The 17,726-nt window shown below is 36.6% G+C and overlaps 1 protein-coding gene across 2 annotated transcripts in view; it reads right to left on the reverse strand.

Annotated features, from left to right (window-relative positions):
* The window catches only part of LOC121014633 (coiled-coil domain-containing protein 7), a 246,903-nt gene that overhangs the window by 15,330 nt on the left and 213,847 nt on the right, over positions 1-17,726 (reverse strand). For both annotated transcript variants that reach the window (XR_005783321.1, XR_005783320.1), the window contains exon 9: positions 15,539-15,652. The gene's annotated coding sequence lies outside the window, so the exon portion shown is untranslated. The remainder of the gene's footprint in view (positions 1-15,538; positions 15,653-17,726) is intronic.

The following is a 17,726-nucleotide window of genomic DNA, read 5'->3' on the forward strand; positions in this document are numbered from 1 at the left end:
TGATTAGGAGTTCAACTTATAAACACAATCATTCACTCATAGCAAATTCTGAAATCTCTTTTTATGAGGCCAGCATTACCCTGATACCAAAGCCAAAGACCCCACAAAAAACCCCACAAAACAATAGGCCAATATCCCTGGTGAACATAGATGCAAAAATCTATAGAAAACAGAATTCAATAGCACATTAAAAAGATCATGCATCATGACCAAATGGCATTTATTTTAGGGAGGTAGGGATAGTTCAACATATGCAAATCATTCACTATGATATGCCACATTAAAGAGCAAAGGATAAAAAAAATCACATGATAATCTAAACATGCAGAAAAAGCATTTGACAAAATTTCAACTTTTCATAACAGATTCTCAATAAATTAAGTATAAGAAGAATTCACCTCAACACAACAAAGGCCGTATATAAGAAAAGCTCACAGCTAACATCATACTCAATGATGAAAAGCTGAAAGCTTTTTCTCTAAGATCAGGAAAAAGATAAGGACATCCACTCTCACCACTTTTATATAATGTGGTATTGGAAGTCTTAGCCAAAACAATTAAATAAGAAAAAATATACAAAGCATCCAAAACTGGAAAGAAAGAAATAACACTGTTTCTATTTGTAGATAATGTGATATTATATATGGAAAAGCCTGAAGCCTCCACCAAAAATAGTTAAAACTAATAAATTCAATAAAGTAGCAAGATATAAAAACAATATACGAAGTCAGTTGCATTTACACATATTAACAATAGAGTAGCAGAAAGAAGTGAAATTAGGAAAACAATGTCTTTTACAATAGCATCCAAAGGAATAAAGTTCCTAGGAAGAAATGTAACCAAGGGGGTGAAATACCAGTACACTGAAAATTATAAGACATTTATTAAAGAAATAGAACACATAAATACATGGAATTACAGTCCATGCTCATGGATTATATGAATTAATATTGTTAAAATGCCTATACTACCAAAAGCAATGTAGAGATTGAATGCAGTCCTTATCAAACTTCCAAAGGTATTTTCACAGAAACAGAACAATCCTAAGATTTATATGGAAGCACAAAACCTCAAATATCCAAAGCAATCTTGAGAAAGAACAAAGGTAGAAGCACCACACTTCCTGATTCAAACTATATACAAAGTTATAGTAATCAAAACACTATTGCTATAAGGACAGACACATAAATCAATGGATCAGAATAGAGTTCCCAGAAATAAACCCATGCAAACATGGTAAATTAATGTATGATGAAGGAACCAAAAATATTCGATGTAGTCTATTCAAAAAATGGTGCTGGGGCGCCTGGGTGGCACAGTCGGTTAAGCGTCCGACTTCAGCCAGGTCACGATCTCGTGGTCCGTGAGTTCGAGCCCCGCGTCAGGCTCTGGGCTGATGGCTCAGAGCCTGGAGCCTGTTTCCTATTCTGTGTCTCCCTCTCTCTCTGCCCCTCCCCCGTTCATGCTCTGTCTGTCTCTGTACCAAAAATAAATAAACGTTGAAAAAAAAATGGTGCTGGGAAAACTGGACAGTCATATGCAAAAGAATGAAACTGTGCCACTGTCTTTCACCATACACAAAAATAAAGTCAAAGTGTGTTAAAGACTTGAGTGTAAGACCTGAAACCATAAAACTACTAGAAGTAACCATAGGTGGAAAGCTCCTTGACACAATTCTTGGTGATGATTTTTGAATTTGACACAAAAAGTAAAGGTAACCAAAGGAAAAATAAACAAGTGGGACTAAATCAAGCTCAAAAACTTCTGCTTAACAAAGGAAACCATCAACAAAATGAAAAGGCAATGTATAGAATGGGGAAAAATATTTGTAAGTTATATATCATATGAAGGGTTAATTTCAAAAATACAAAGAACTCATACAACTTAATAGCAAACAAACAACCCAATTAAGAAATGGGCAGAAGATCTGAATAGATATTTTTTTTCCAATAGAAGTAATACAGATGGCCAACAGGTACATAAAAAGGTAATCATCAGGTGAATGCAAATCAAAACTACAAAGAGATATCACTTCACATGTTTTAGAATGGCTATTATAAAAAAGATATGAAATAAGTGTTGGTAAGGATGTGGAGAAAAGGGAACCCTTGCATACTGTTTTGTTTTTTGTTGTTTGTTTTTTGCTTTTTTGTTTGTTTGTCTTTCTGTTCTCAAGTTAGCTAACATACAGTGTAGTCTTGGCTTCAGGTGTAGTTTCCAGTGATTCATCACTTACATATAACACCCAGTGCTCATCTGAACAAGTGTCCTCCTTAATGCCCATAACCCATTTTCCCCACCTTGGACCCCTATCAACCCTAAGTTTGTTCTCTGTATTTAAGAGTCTTTTATAGTTTGCCTCCCTCTCTGTTTTTATCTTATTTTTCCTACCCTTCCCCTATGATCATCTGTTAACTTTCTCAAATTCCACATATGAGTACAATCATATGATATATGTCTTTCTCTGACTGACTTATTTGGCTTAGCACAATACCCTCCAGTTCATCCACATTGGTGCAAATGGCAAGATGTCATTCTTTTTCAAGATGAGTAGTATTCCATTGAATATGTATGCCAATTCTTAATCCATTCATCAGTGGATGGGTATTTGGGTTCTTTTCATGCTTTGGCTATTGTTGATAGTGCTGCTATAAACACTGGGGTAAATGTACCCCTTTGAATCAGCACTCCTGTATCCTTTGGATAAATTCCTAGTAGTACAATTCCTAGTAGTGCAAATCCTAATAGTGAAATTGATGGGTCACGGGGTAATTCTATTTTTAATGTTTTGATACTCCATACTGTTTTCTGGAGTGGCTACACCAGTTTGCATTCCCACCAACAGTGCAAGAGTATTCCCCTTTCTCCACATCCTCACCAACATCTGTTGTTGCCTGAGCTGTTAATTTTAGCCATTTTGACAGGTGTGAGGTGGTATCTCACTGTGGTTTTGATCTCTATTTCCTTGATGATGAGTGATGTTGAGCATCTTTTCATGTGTCTGTTTGCCATCTAAATGTCTTCTTTGGAAAAGTGTTCATTCATTGTTTTTGCCCATTTCTTCACTGGATTATCTGTTTTTTGGGGTGTTGAGTTTGGTAAATTCTTTATAGATGTTTGATACTAACCCTTTATCTCATATGTCATTTAAAAATATTTTCTCCCATTCCACCAGTCGCCTTTTAGTTTTGTTGATTGTTTCCTTTGCTTTGCAGAATATTTTTACCTTAATGATGTCCCAATAGTTCATTTTTGCTTTTATTTTCCTTGCCTTCTGAGACATGTCTAGTAAGAAGTTGCTGCAGCCAAGGTCAGAGAGGTTGTTGCTTGTTTTCTCCTGTAGTACTTCGGTGGATTCCTGTCTCACATTTAGGTCTTTCATCCATTTTGAACTTATTTTTATGTATGGTGTAAGAAAGTGGTCTAGGTTCATTCTTCCACATGTTGCTGTCCATTTATCCCAACACCATTTGCTGAAGAGACTATATTTTTCCATTGGATACTCTTTCCTGCTTTGTCAAAGATTAGTTGGCCATATATTTGTGGATCCATTTATGGGTTCTCTATTCTACTCTATTAGTCTATTTGTCTGTTTTTGTGCCAGTACCATACTGCCTTGATGAGTACAGCTTTGTAATACAGGCTAAAGTCCAGGATTTTGATGCCTCCAGCTTTGGTTTTCTTTGTCAACATTACTGTGGTGAATTAGGGTTTTTTTGTGATTCCATACAAATTTTCGGATTGTTTGTTCTAGCTCTGTGAAGAATGCTGCTGCTATTTTGATTGGGATTTCATTAAATGTGTAGATTCCTTAGGGTAGTATGGACATTTTAACAAAATTTGTTCTTCCAATCCATGAGCCTTAAATGTTTTTCCATTTCTTTGTGTCTTCTTCAATTTCTTTCATACGCTTTCTATAGTTTTCATCATACATATCTTTTACCAGTTTAGTTAGGTTAATTCCTAGGTATTGTATGGTGTTTGATGCAATTGTAAATGGGATCAATTTCAAGATATGTCTTTCTCTTGTTTCATTTTTGGTGTATAGCAATGCGACCAATTTCTGTACATTGATTTAATATCCTGCAACTTTGCTGAATTCTTATAACAGCTCTAGAAGTTTTTGGTGGAGTGTTTCAGGTTTTCCATATAGAATATCATGCTAAGAGTCAAAGTTTGACTCTTTCTTTGCCATTTTGAATGCCCTTTATTTCGTTTTGTTGTCTGATTGCTGATGCTAGGACTTGAAATAATGTTAAACAATAATGGTGAGAGTAGATATCCCTCTCGTGTTCCTGATCTCAGGGGGAAAGCTCTCAGTTTTTTCCCATTTGGGATGATATTAGCTGTAGGCCTTTCATATATGGCTTTTAGGATAAGGTATGTTCCTTCTATCCCAACTTTCTGAGGGTTTTTATTAAGAAAAGATGCTGTATTTTGTCAAATTCTTTTTCTGCATCTATTGACAGCATCATATGGTTCTTATCCTTTATTCTATCAAAGTGATGTGTCATGTTGATTGATTTGTGAATATTGAAACAACCCTACAGCCCAGAAATTAATCCCACTTGATCATGGTGAATAATTCTTTTAATATACTGTTGAATTCGATTTGCTAGTATCTTATGGAGAATTTTTGCATCCGTGTTCCTCAGGGACATTAGCCTGTAATTCTTTTTAGTGGGGTCTTTGTTTTTGGAATCAAGGTAATGCTGGCTTCATAGAATGATGGGGCGCCTGGGTGGCTCAGTCAGTTAAGCATCCAACTTTGGCTCAGGTCATGATCTCATGGTCCGTGAGTTTGAGCCCTGTGTCGGGCTCTGTGCTAACAGCTTAGAGCCTGGAGCCTGCTTCAGATTCTGTGTCTCCCTCTCTCTCTGCCCCTCCCCTGCTTGCACTCTGTCTCTGTCTCTCTCAAGAATAAATATTTTAAAAATTAAAAAAAAAAGAATGAGACTGGAAGCTTTACTTCTGTTTCTGTTTCTATTTTTTTTTTTTTTTGCAACAATTTGAGAATAGTTATTAACTCTGCTTTAAATGTCTTGTAGAATTCCCCTGGGAAGTCATCTGGCCCAGGACTCTTATGTGTTGGGAGATTTTTGATAACTGATTTAATTTCTTTGCTGGGTATGGGTCTGTTCAAACTTTTCCTTTCTTCCTCTTTGAGTTTTGGTAGTGTGTGAATGTTTAGAAATTTGCCCATTTCTTCCAGATTTTCTAGTTTGTTCACATATAATTTTTAATAGTATTCTCTAATAATTGCATTTCTGTGTTGTTGGCTGTAATCTCTCCTCTATCATGATTTTATCTATTTGGGTCCTCTGTCTTTTCTTTTTGAGAAGTCTGGCTGAGGGTTTATCAATTTTGTTTATTCTTTCAAAAATCAGATCTTAGATGCATTGATCTGTTCTACTATATCTGTTCTAGTATATTCTACTATATTGTTTATTTCTGTTCTAATCTTTATTATTTCTATTCTGCTGGGTTTGTTTGGGCTTTATTTGCAGCTGTCTTTCTAGCTCCTTTAGGTGTAAGCTTAGGTTGTGTATTTGGTACCTTTATTGCTTCTTGAGATAGACCTGAATTGCAATGTATTTTGCTCTTAGGACTGCCTTTGCTACATCCCAAAGGGTTTGCACTATCGTGTTTTCATTTTTATTTGTTTCCATATATTTTTAAATTTCTTCTTTAATTTCCCAGTAGACCCATTCCTTCTTAAGTAGGAAGTTCTTTAACCTCCATGTATTTGGAGACTTTCCAAATTTTTTCTTGTGGCTGATTTCAAGTTTCATAGTGTTGTTCAGTGTTGTGATCTGAAAATATGCATGGTATGATCTCAATCTTTTTACACTTTCTGAGGGCTGTTTTGTGACCTAATATGTGATCTATTTTGGAGAATGTTCCATGTGCACTAAAGAAGAATGTGTATTCTGTTGCTTTAGAATGAAAATTTCTGAATATATCTATTAAGTCCATCTGGCCCAATGTGTCATTCAGAGCCATTGTTCCCTTATTCTCTGCCTAGATGATCTGTCCATTGTTGTAAGTGGAATATTAAAGTCCCCTATAATCATGATATTATTATCTATACATTTAGTTATGTTTGTGATTGATTTATATATTTTGGGGTCTTATGTTGGGGCATAAATTTTTACAATTGTTGGCTCTTCTTGATGAATAGACCCCTTAATTATGATAGAATGCCCTTTTTCATCTCTTTGTTTTAAAATCTAGTTTGTCTGGGGGCACCTGGGTGGCTCAGTTGGTTAAGTGTCTGACTTCAGCTCAGGTCATGATCTCATAGCTTGTGAGTTTGAGCCCCACGTCAGGCTCTATGCTGACAGCTCGGAGCCTAGAGCCTGCTTCGGATTCTATCTCTGTCTCTCTGCTCTCCCCAACTTGCTCTCTGTCTCTGTCTCTCTCTCAAAAACAAATAAAACATTTAAAAATAAATAAAATAAAATCTAGTTTGTCTAATAGAAGCATGGCTACTCCATCTTTCTTTTGATATCTGTTAGCATGACAGATGGTTTTCCATCCCCTCACTTTGAATCTGCAGGTGTCCTGAGGTCTAAAATGAATCTCCTGTAGGCAGCATATAGATGGATCTTGTATTTTTTATTCATTCTGATACCCCATGTCTTTTATTGGGCATTTAGTACATTTACATTCAGAATGATTATTGAAAGATACAGATTTAGTGCCACTGTTATCTGTGGGCTTTGTGTTTGTGGAGATGTCTCTGGTCCTTTGTAGTCTTTGCTGCTTTCCACTCACAGAATCTCCCTTAGAATCTCCTGCAGGGCTGGTTTAGTGGCCATGAACTTCTTGAGCTTTTGTTTATCTGGGAAAGCCATTATTTCTCCTATTCTGAATGACCACCTTGCTGGATGAAGGATTCTTGGATGCATATTTTTCTTATTTAGCACATTGAATATTTCCTGCCACTCCCTTCTGGCCTGCCAAGTTTCAGTGGAGAGGTCTGCTATTCCCCCTTATGTGTCTATCCTTGCAAGTTAAGCCCATTTGTCCCTAGCTACTTTCAGAATTCTCTCTTTATCTTTGTATTTTGCCAGTTTCACTATATGTCATGGTGTTGACCTGTTTTTGCTGATTTTAAAGGGAGTTTTCTGTACCTCTTGGACTTGAACGCCTGATTCCTTCCCCAGATTAGGGAAGTTCTCAGCTATAATTTGTTCAAATAAACCTTCTGCCCCGTTCACTGTCTCTTCTTCTGGAACTCCTATGATACAGATACTATTTCATTTCATGGAATCACTTAGCTCTCTAATTCTCCCTTCATAATCTAGTAATTTCCTTTCCCTCTTTTTTTTCAGCTTCATCATTTTCCATAATTTTATCATCTAGTTCATCTATTCTTTCCTCTGCTTCTTCCATCCTGTCACTGTATCTAGTTTATTTTGTATCTCATTTACAGCATTTCTTAATTCATTGTGGCTATTTCTTAGGTCTTTGATATCTTCAGCAATAGATTCTCTGCTATCTTCTATGCCTTTTTCAAGCCCAGCTATTAGTCTTATGACTGTTATTCTAAGTTCTTAGATATATTGTTTGTACCTGTTATGAGCACTTCTCTGGCTGTCATTTCTTCCTGGATTTTCTTTTGAAGAGAATTCTTCCTTTTTGCCATTTTGGATAGGTTTCTGTCTTTTATATATTTTAATAGCTTGTTATGAATCCTGTGCCTGCAAGTACTACTGTATTAAAAAGGGGCTATACACTGTCCATGGCCTGGCACTTCAGGAAGTGTTTTTGGAGTGTGTTGCATGCACTCTGTTGTTACTTTTTGGCTGCTCTCTCCCACTTGTCAGTCCTCTGCAAAGCTCCTCTTTGCTTGTAGTGGTGGAGTGTTTGTACCTTCCACCAGGTGTGTTTTGAAGTAAAAGAGGGGGGGAAGCTTGATCACATACAAAGAGAAAAATGAAAGTGGAAAAAAAGAGACCAAGCAGGCAGTAAAACAAACAAACAAACAAACAAACAAACAAACAAACAAACAAATCAGGCTTAATCCAGAGAGAGAGAAAGGAAAATAAAGGAGATACAAAAAAGGTATAAAAAGAATAAAGTAAAAAGACTGATTAAAAAAAAAACAGAAAAAAATATATATGATAAAAATTGATCAAAACCAAATCAGAAACTATAAGCCTGATTCCAACAGAAAAAAGAAGAAGAGGGTAGAAGGAAAATGAAAAGGAAAGGGAAAGAAGGGAAGGGAGGAAAGGAAAGGAAAGGAAAGGAAAAAGAACAAGAAAAGGAAAGGAAAGAAAAGAACAAAAAGAAAGGAAATGAAAGGAAAAGATAAGAAGAAGACAGACTAACAGACAAAAACCAAAACCAATTATCTGTTGCTAACTGGGTCCTGTGGCTGTGCTGGCTGGTGCAGTCTTCCTCCAGTAGATAAACAGTTGCCAGGCACAGAGGAGGGGGGTTTGGTGTAAGTTGGTCCTGCCTCCACTGGGGCCCACTTGTGCTGCTCCCTGAAGTCTCACTGTGTTCCTGTTGAGGAGAAAAATAGCAACACCACAATCTCTCTGCCCCAGACCAGATGTCTCAAACCACACTGTTCAGGCAGACCTTACAGAGTAGCGCAGGCAGTGGGCTTACCCTGCTCCAACAGTCTCCGTGCCTGCTAAGTCCTCAGTTGGGATTCTAAACCTGATGTCTTAAAGGGCCCTGCACTATGTAGATCCTGTTCTGGTGGTGTAGTGCCCCCTCTTAGTCCCGCCAATAAAAGGCCTTTGGCTGGCGCCTGCATTGTCTTTTCTCCTTGGGGAGGCAATAAACCTCTTCCCACAGTACTAGAGGAAGGGAACTGTTCTCTCCCGGTGCACTCCTGAGATGGCTGCTGTCTCCCAAGGTTGGCATCCTCCCATCAGGCACAAGCACACGCAGTGGCTTCAGTCTGGAGAGTCATACACTTTTGACAACTCTGATCTTCAGCTCCTGAGGCTGTTTGCAAAATAGAAACTAGTACTCTCTGATTTCTTCTTCTCTAGTCGATGGTCCAGAGAAGTTTTCCTTACACTAACTCAAAACAGCAATTCCACAAGCTCTCTACCTTTGCCTTTGTCTCTCCACAGAATGAGTTTCCTCCCCTCTGTGCCTATTCCATTTTCTCCCCCAATTCACATACATGCACCTTGATCCCACCAAGCTATCTCCCTCCACCTGTGGAGATCCTTCTGCCACCCTGCAGATTGATTTCCTGGGTGTTTCCAAGTGATGTGACCTCAATACAGCTGTGTTTGAGGGATGAGAGAAATCCCATCTCCAAATTCTCCACCATCTTAACTCCTCTCCTTGTATACTGTTCATAGAAATGTAAATTGGTACAACTACTATAGAAAACTGTATGGAGGTTCTTCAAAAAATCAAAAATAGAACTAGCATATGTTCCAACAATTCCATTTCTAGGTATTTTTCCAAAGGAAACAAAATAGTAACTCAAAAAGATATCTGAATTCCCTTGTTCACTGTAGCATTAATTACAATAGTTAAGACATGGAAACAATCTAAGTGGCCATCAATAGGTGAATGGATTTTAAAACTGTGACTTACACATATATAGGAATATTATCCACACATAAAAAGAAGAAAATCCTGCCTTTTGCGACAACCTGCATGCAATAAGGGGTTATGCTAAGTGAAGTAAGTCAGAGAAAAAGACAAATACTATATGATTTCACTTATAGGTAGAGCTAAAAAAAAAAAGAGGAGGAGGAGGAGGGGGAAGAAGAAGGAGAAGAAGGAGAATAAGAAGAAGGAGGAGGAGGAAAAGGAGGAGGAGGAGGAGGAGGAGGAGGAGGAGGAGGAGGAGGAGAAGGAGAAGAAAAAGAAGAAGAAGAAGAAGAAGAAGAAGAAGAAGAAGAAGAAGAAGAAGAAGAAGAGCACCACCACCACCACACAGAACAGACTGGTGGTTGCCAGAACCGGAACAAGGGCAAATGGGTGAAAATGGTCAAAAGGTACACATGTCCAGTTATAAAATAAATTAAGTCCTGGGGATATAATGTACCACATGGTGATTATAGTTAATGATACTATATTATATACAAGAAAGTTGCTAAGAGAGTAGACCTTAAAAGTTCTCAGCATAAGAAATAAATTGTATCTATGTGTGGTGATAGATGTTAATTCTGCATACTGTGGTGATCATTTCACAATATACAGCTAACCCTTCAACAATGTGGGGGTTAGGGGCTCTGACCCCCCCCATACAGTCAAAAATCAATGTATAATTTTTGACTCCCCTAAACCTGAACTACTAACACCCTACTGTTTACCAGAAGCCTTGTTGATAGCTAATACAGTTGATTAACAGATACCTTGTATGTTATATGTACTTTCTACTGTACTCTTAAAAAGTATGACAAAGAAAAATGTTATTAAGGAAATCATAAGGTACATTTATAGTACTATATTTGAAAAAAATCTTCATATAAGTGGACTTGCATGAACATAGACCCTTATGTTGTTCAAGAATCAACTGTACACATACATTGAATCATTATGTTGTACTCTTGAAAGTAATATAATATCACATGTAAATTATATCTCAATAAAAAGAACCCTAAATCATAAAAGATAAGAATGGGAATTAAAACTGAAACTAAATATAAGTAAATAAACCTACTGGCATAAGTAAGAAAACAATAATGCAAGTAAATCAATAAAGTGTTTGAAATATACACTTACTCCTGCACAAAACAGTGGAGGGGTAAAGTGTAAACAAATCACAAATCTTGTTTAGTAAGCTTATTTTTCTAGTGTTTTCTCTAGTGCTCTGCATTCTGAAATAATTTAAGAAACACTAAAATATAGATCAAATGATTAAATATATTGATGTTGTGTAGATTGATTCACACTTCAGAAGGCAGGACATACACAAGCGAAATAGAGAAAGGAAAGAACAGGTCTTGAAGGGATAGATTGGAATTGAATATTTCTGTGAGAAATAATGATTTATAAATATTTCTATGAATATGCATATTCATGTATATGTTCACATGTATATGTACGTAAGCATAGGTGAGTATGGCTATGCCTATATATAATATATGTACATGTATGTTGATATGCATATGTGTTTACACTGAAGCATTTTTAATAGCCAAATTCCCATGTGTGATCTTTTAGGCCCAACCTTAGACAATTGCAAAGGCCTTATCTGGCAGTTGTCATGGGGGGAATCTTCAGGTTCCACGCTAGACTTGATTCACAGCCAGTGAAGTGTAGACATTGGCAGTGGTTGCAGTCAAAGACTAAGGCCCATAAAACTGGAAATATCTGCATTACTAATCCATGTGCCTCAATTTGGAGGCATTTTTATGCATGGAGGATTCAGCTAAGATACTGTACTGTTCATATGCTTCTACATAGTTTGGTTTTTCATTATCATTTCATTGTAGACATTTTTATTAGTTTTGATAGCTTTCACTTCTTTTATTCCTTGCCCTCCCACCACTAACTCACTTCAGCCTCCAAGTCTATACAATAGGAAGAGCCTTTTGTTTGAAACTTCTTTGGTTGTAAGATGATCTTCTCACAACCTACCCCTACCAGCACTGATATTCTGACTCTCCAATGCTGTTCTATGGAGGAAAACGGAAAGCTGATGTAACTGGAAACTTTTCTTGTTTAGACTCTTTCTAATAAATTACAGTAACAGAATAAATGCTTAATTTCACTTTCAATTTGGCTTGCTATCTTAACTAACCAACTTAAAAACAGGTAGCTCTCTCCTTACAAATTAGTGCAGCCAGCAATGTGGTCAATTAAGCACAATTCCCTTCTAGAAGGAACATTAGTGAATCCTCAGGGCTCCATAAAGTGATACTATTGGGTCATGTGCAAGAGTCAGAGGGTCCCATAGGGCACATGACAGTTCAGGTCAGGGTGTCTCAGGATGTGCTAGTGGACTCTGGAGCATGCTTTAAGAGAGTGCTATTTTATTATTTACTTTTAATTTCTGAGAGGGAACAATGGTTCTTCTATTTATTTCATTTTTTTTTTTTTTGGCTAAGATACTCAGTGGGTAGGTAGAATTAAACATCCAATAGAGGAATTTTGATAAAGCAGGAGAAGCAAGACCTTAGCTATTACTTATAGTTTTACCAGCTATGGAACCAAAAATTGAAGACCCTGCATGCTGGTTGTACCCAATGACTATTATTAGTTCTACTGTAGTGTAGTGGGAACTGATGGGCAGTTTATGATGCAGAGATTTACTGAGATTCATGCTTTAACAAAAGAATTTAGAGTCCTGAGAACCACTTTGTCTGGTGACCTGAAGAAACTTAAGACTTGGATAAGTCATCTTCATGTATAAGAAGTAATATTTTTAAAGAAGTAATCATGTGGTACTCATTTTTCTCTGACTTATTTTGCTTAGCAAAATGGCAAGATTTCATTCTTTTTGATGGTTGAGTAATATTCCATTGTATGTGTGTATATACATATATATAGATATACATATATATGTATATATATGTGTGTATAAATTTGTGTATGTGTGTGTACACACACACACACACACACACACACACACACCATCTTCTTTGCCCATTCATTAGTCTATGGACATTTGAGCTCTTTCTATAGTTTGGCTATTGTTGATAATACTGCTACAATCATCGGGGTGCATGTGCCCCTTTGAATATATTTTTGTATCCTTTGGGTAATACTTAGTAGTGCAATTGCTGGGTTATAGGGTAGTTTTATTTTTAACTTTTTGAGAAATTTCCATATTATTTTCCAGGTTGTCTACACCTGTTTGCATTCATATGTGGAATTTAAGAAAGAAAACAGATGAACATATGGGACTGGAAAAAAAGAGAAAGGGAAGCAAACCATAAGAGACTCTTAACTATAGAGAGCAAAATGAGGGTCGTAGAGGGAGGTGGGTGGAGGATGGGCTAAATGGGTGATGGGTATTAAGGAGAGCACTTGTTATGATGAGCACTGGATGTTATTGTAAGTGATGAATCACTAAATTCTACTCCTGAAACCAATATTACACTATATATTAACTAACTAGAATTTAAATAAAATTTTGAAAAAAAATAAAGTAGTCAAGTAATATTGTTGGTTTCCTAATACAAAAAAACCCTTTCTCAGAGAGTTTTGACAATGGATACATTGCACAAGGAGATGGAAGAAAGGGGTATGAAAAAAACACAGACGTTCAAGACTCTCTCCTTCCTCAGCTGGGTACTGTTTTGGATTTGACAGATGACTCATTCTTGCCCTTGTAAAACATGTTTTAACTATAACTGAAGAGGCTGTAGTGATTTCATGAACCGCCCATTGTACTTAGGATATAGAATAAAAGTATGAGGATAGTAGATGATATTACTTTTTACCAGACTCAAAATTCTGGGTTCATTTGTGCTGCTATTGCTGGACATTAAGCTCAGTTAAACAAAGTTTCAAGGTCAGGGCAATTAGTCTATGATATTATCTGGATCTTAACTGGAAAATTTCTGGACAATAGTGGATACTGCCAAGACAGCAATGATTGACCATAAGAGAGAGTGATATAAAAATGGTAATCTAGTAAACACTCCTGGACCATCGAGGCAAAGGTTTTAAAGAGATCAAAGAGTGTGTTTATCCAAAAACAGGCTTAGACTCAATAAGTAGACTAAGGGGCTCTTTTCCTAGAACATTATGGCCAGGTAGTGGGATAAGTGGCTCAACAGACCCACTACTTATGGTAATGGATCCTTTGATTAATACAGGTGCTATGCTGCTGTTTTTCCCGGTGATCCTTGCCAAGAATCAGAGTGCTCCACCAACTATTACCAAGACATTATGGCTTTCAAAAATAAGTAAGACAATGGGTTTTTCCAGGCCTCATGTACCCACAGTGGGGGAGGCAGGGAGGGAATGTGAAGACTTCTGCTCTCATCATAGTTCAGTGGAGATGTGCAGGAAACTTTCATTTCTGGGCCTTTGAGATACTGGTGCATAGAAAACAATGATCTCCACAACGTTTGACACCAAGATGAGGTGGAAACCAATAATGTTCATTGGCTTGGGGTCCAAAGCCACCACTAATGGGAAACTTACTCAAAATTCCACGATGATGTGTCCACTCAGGCCACCTCAAAACTCTACCCCCACTACTAAATGTATTGTCAGTATAGAAGTATTATCTACATGAATGTCTACTTGATTTCACCCTAACCCTTGGTAGAAATTGCCACTTTAGCAAGACAGGTGGAAGACTGTGAAACTACCCAACTATTAGCATCTAGTACCTTGTTTCTCAAAAACATCCACCAGGGGAAACAAAATAAATAACTGCCCTTATTGATGAGCTTAATGAAGCAAAAATTCTTCCTGTGACTGCTTATCCATTAAATAACTCAATATACCTTAGGTATATGTCCTTGTGTGCATAGAGACTCCAGTGATTATTCATAGCTTGGTGATGTAGTACTGAGGCACTAGTTGCATCCAATATTATGACTGTCATGGAAGTTAATATCCATAGTGAAGGAATTTGGTATTCTGTAATAGAAAGTACAGATACCCTATCCAGAAACTTTGTACACATAGATGATCAAGATAAATTTGTCATATGTGGCTTGGATTGCAACCCACCACTAATATTCTTTCACAAGGCTCCATAAATCCTCCAACTATCTGTGTCAATAAACAGTTATGACCTAGAAATGTTCTAAACTCAGAGAGACCACTAGGCTTCCATTCTATTAATACATCCAAGTGGACCCAGACAAGGGCACAACTTAACAAGGACCAGACATCCTATAGACCTACATGTGGCAACATAGCTGGACCATTAAAACAAACAAGGCACAGTTACCAAGTACCTAATAGAAATTCCTGGGCATAATCTGTAAGCAGCACAATGTCTCAACCCAGAGAACAAGACTACCAATCTTTGGCCCATTCTGCTTCAACGAATGAAAATGAGGCATAACTACTGGCAGAAATATTTGGCTACTTGCACTCTCATATTCTCCATGTGGGGGTTTTGATGACATTCATCTATTAGGTTACCTCAAAGGTCCCTCCTTTTAGTGGGGCCACAGCCAAGAGAATGTATTTGAAGCCTTCCAACAGGACTCATAGGGTGCCTTTCCTCTAGGCTCCTCTGATCATTTGCTATGTGACTCACAGTTCTCAGTAACATCTCTGTTTACCAATTAGAGTTGTGGTAAAAGGCCTCTACCACAGGTCAGAAACATCTACCACATCCTGCTGAAAGGCTTGCATCTTTGCAAGAAAATTACTGGCCCATAATTGGCCTTGGTGTCTGAGTGTAGAACTTGTGATTGTGAAATAATATTACAACCAGAAATACCAATGAAAGTTATGAAAAATTTGACTTTTGTTCTCTAATTATCTTAGGGTATTTACAATTAAGGTCAAAGGAACTACAAATGTCCCATAAAATATGATCTCAAACATATACTCATGAACCAAAGGGAAAAAAATATTCTACTGAATTTAATTAAAATAATTTAAAGTTATCTTTAATTGTACTTACTAATGTTTCTTTCCCCTTTGGATGTTCTCTGTTTCTTTACTTGCATTTGTGTTTTTGATATTGAATCTTGGTTTTCATCAAGCACAAGATTTCCATCTGGTACCTCAAACTGAGCTACATAAAGAGACACATTTAGTTGAATAAATATAGAAACAGATCTGTTGTGAAACCCCTAACTTTCAAGTTTATAACAAGTATAAAGCAGAATTTATCCTCATTTCTATAAAGTTATAAATAAATTGCCATAATGTCAGATCTGACATGAAAATAGGAGAATTTTAATATATATGTATTAAAACTATCTCATAACTTCATTAATAATCCTTGGCATCAAATGTACTTTATGTTAATCTCTGTTAGGCATTTTGTGCTTAAGTTAAAATTTAATCATAGGACAAGACATCAGCAAGATGGAGGACTAGTAAGGTCCAGGCCTTCATTCCCCCCCAAAAACACTGAGTGAGCAACAGTGTACAAACCAAAACACCTTTTAGAGAACTATAAAAACCAGTTTGAAGCTGCTTTGCCCAAGTGAATTACTTACCAAGAAAAACTACACCAAAAAGAATAACGAGGATTATGGCATTTTGCCCACTTTAGATGGACCCTTTCCCTGGTGCGGCATGCCACAATCACAGGGAAGCCTCCCAATTTCCAGCTTCTCTCTTGGGATGAAAAGAAAAAGGTGGAACTTGTACCTAACTTTGTGGAAAATCTGGGAGCACCTGAGTTACTGGTTTCTATCTTGCCTGACTTGAAACACTGATGGAAACAGCTGCATAGATAAATACCAGGTTGGAAGCTGCTGAAAACAAAGGTGAGTACCATGGCACATTAGAGGTATAGGATGTATGTAATTCTGCACATGACAGAGGAGCAAGAGATTACAGGAAGAAAAATACTACAGGAACCAAAACCAAAAACTCCTGAGAAGAAATAGGGGAGACCCTCTTAGGGAAATTATGAGAGTTAAAAGCAGCCATGAATAAAAGAGCATACACGAGCCCAGAGAATACACATTCTCCAGAAAAGGTTTGAGAAGTCTCAGAACCTCTCTGCAAGGCTGATTTGTCAAAGTATTTCCCTGCATGAAGCCAGTTTGTAAATACTGAGAGAGATGCTGTGCTTTCAAAATCATAAATCTCAACAAAAAATGACAAGACATACCACAACAAACAAACAACAACAAAAACATGCCTTAATGAAATAAGGAATATGATGCCTGAATAAAATTTAAATTGCAGCATTATCAACAACAGCCAAATTACAGAAAGAGCCCAAATGTCCATTGACTGATGAATGGATAAAGATTATGTGGTATGTGTATATATAATATTCAGTCATATATATATATATATATACATATATATATTATATATAACATATATATGGAATACACATGTATTATAATGGAATAATAATGGAATATATATGCATATATATAATGCATATATGCATATATATGCATATATATAATGGAATATTACTCAACCATAAAAAAGAATGAAATCTTGCCATTTCAATGACATGGATGGAGGCTAGAGAATATTATGCTAAATGAAATAAGTCAGTCAAAGAAAGACAAATACCATATGATTTCAGTCATATGTAAAATTTAAGAAACACAAAAAATACACATAGGGAATAAAAGAGAGGAAAATCAAGAAACAGAGTCTTAACCATAGAGAACAAACCAGAGGGTTACCAGAGGGGAAGTGAGTAGGGGGAAGATGTATTAAATAGATGATGGGGATTAAGAAGTATATTTGTTGTGATGAGCACCAGGTGTTGTATGTAAATGTTGGATCACTAAATTCTACACATAAAACTAATATTACATTTAATGTTAACTAACTGGAATTTAAACAAAAACTTGGAAAAAATATCAACAAAGCTATAGAAACTGTTTTTAAAAATTCTGGAGCTGAGAAATACAATAACTGAATTGAAAAATTCACTAAAGGTGTTCAATAACAAATTTTCTCAGGAAGAAAAAGAATAGAAACCTGGAAGACAAGTCACTTGAAATTTCTGGAGTAAGGAGAAAAAAAAGGTGAAGAAACCATAGAGGATTTACCAGACACTATCAAGTTGACCAAGATACACAATATAGAAATCCCAGAGTGGAAGAGAGGGAATAAGGAGCAGAGACTTTATTTGAAGAAATAATGACCAAAAAAATCCCAAA

This window comes from Herpailurus yagouaroundi, unplaced genomic scaffold (assembly GCF_014898765.1).
Source record: "Herpailurus yagouaroundi ecotype Mexico unplaced genomic scaffold, PumYag 203, whole genome shotgun sequence".
Taxonomy (NCBI): domain Eukaryota; kingdom Metazoa; phylum Chordata; class Mammalia; order Carnivora; family Felidae; genus Herpailurus; species Herpailurus yagouaroundi.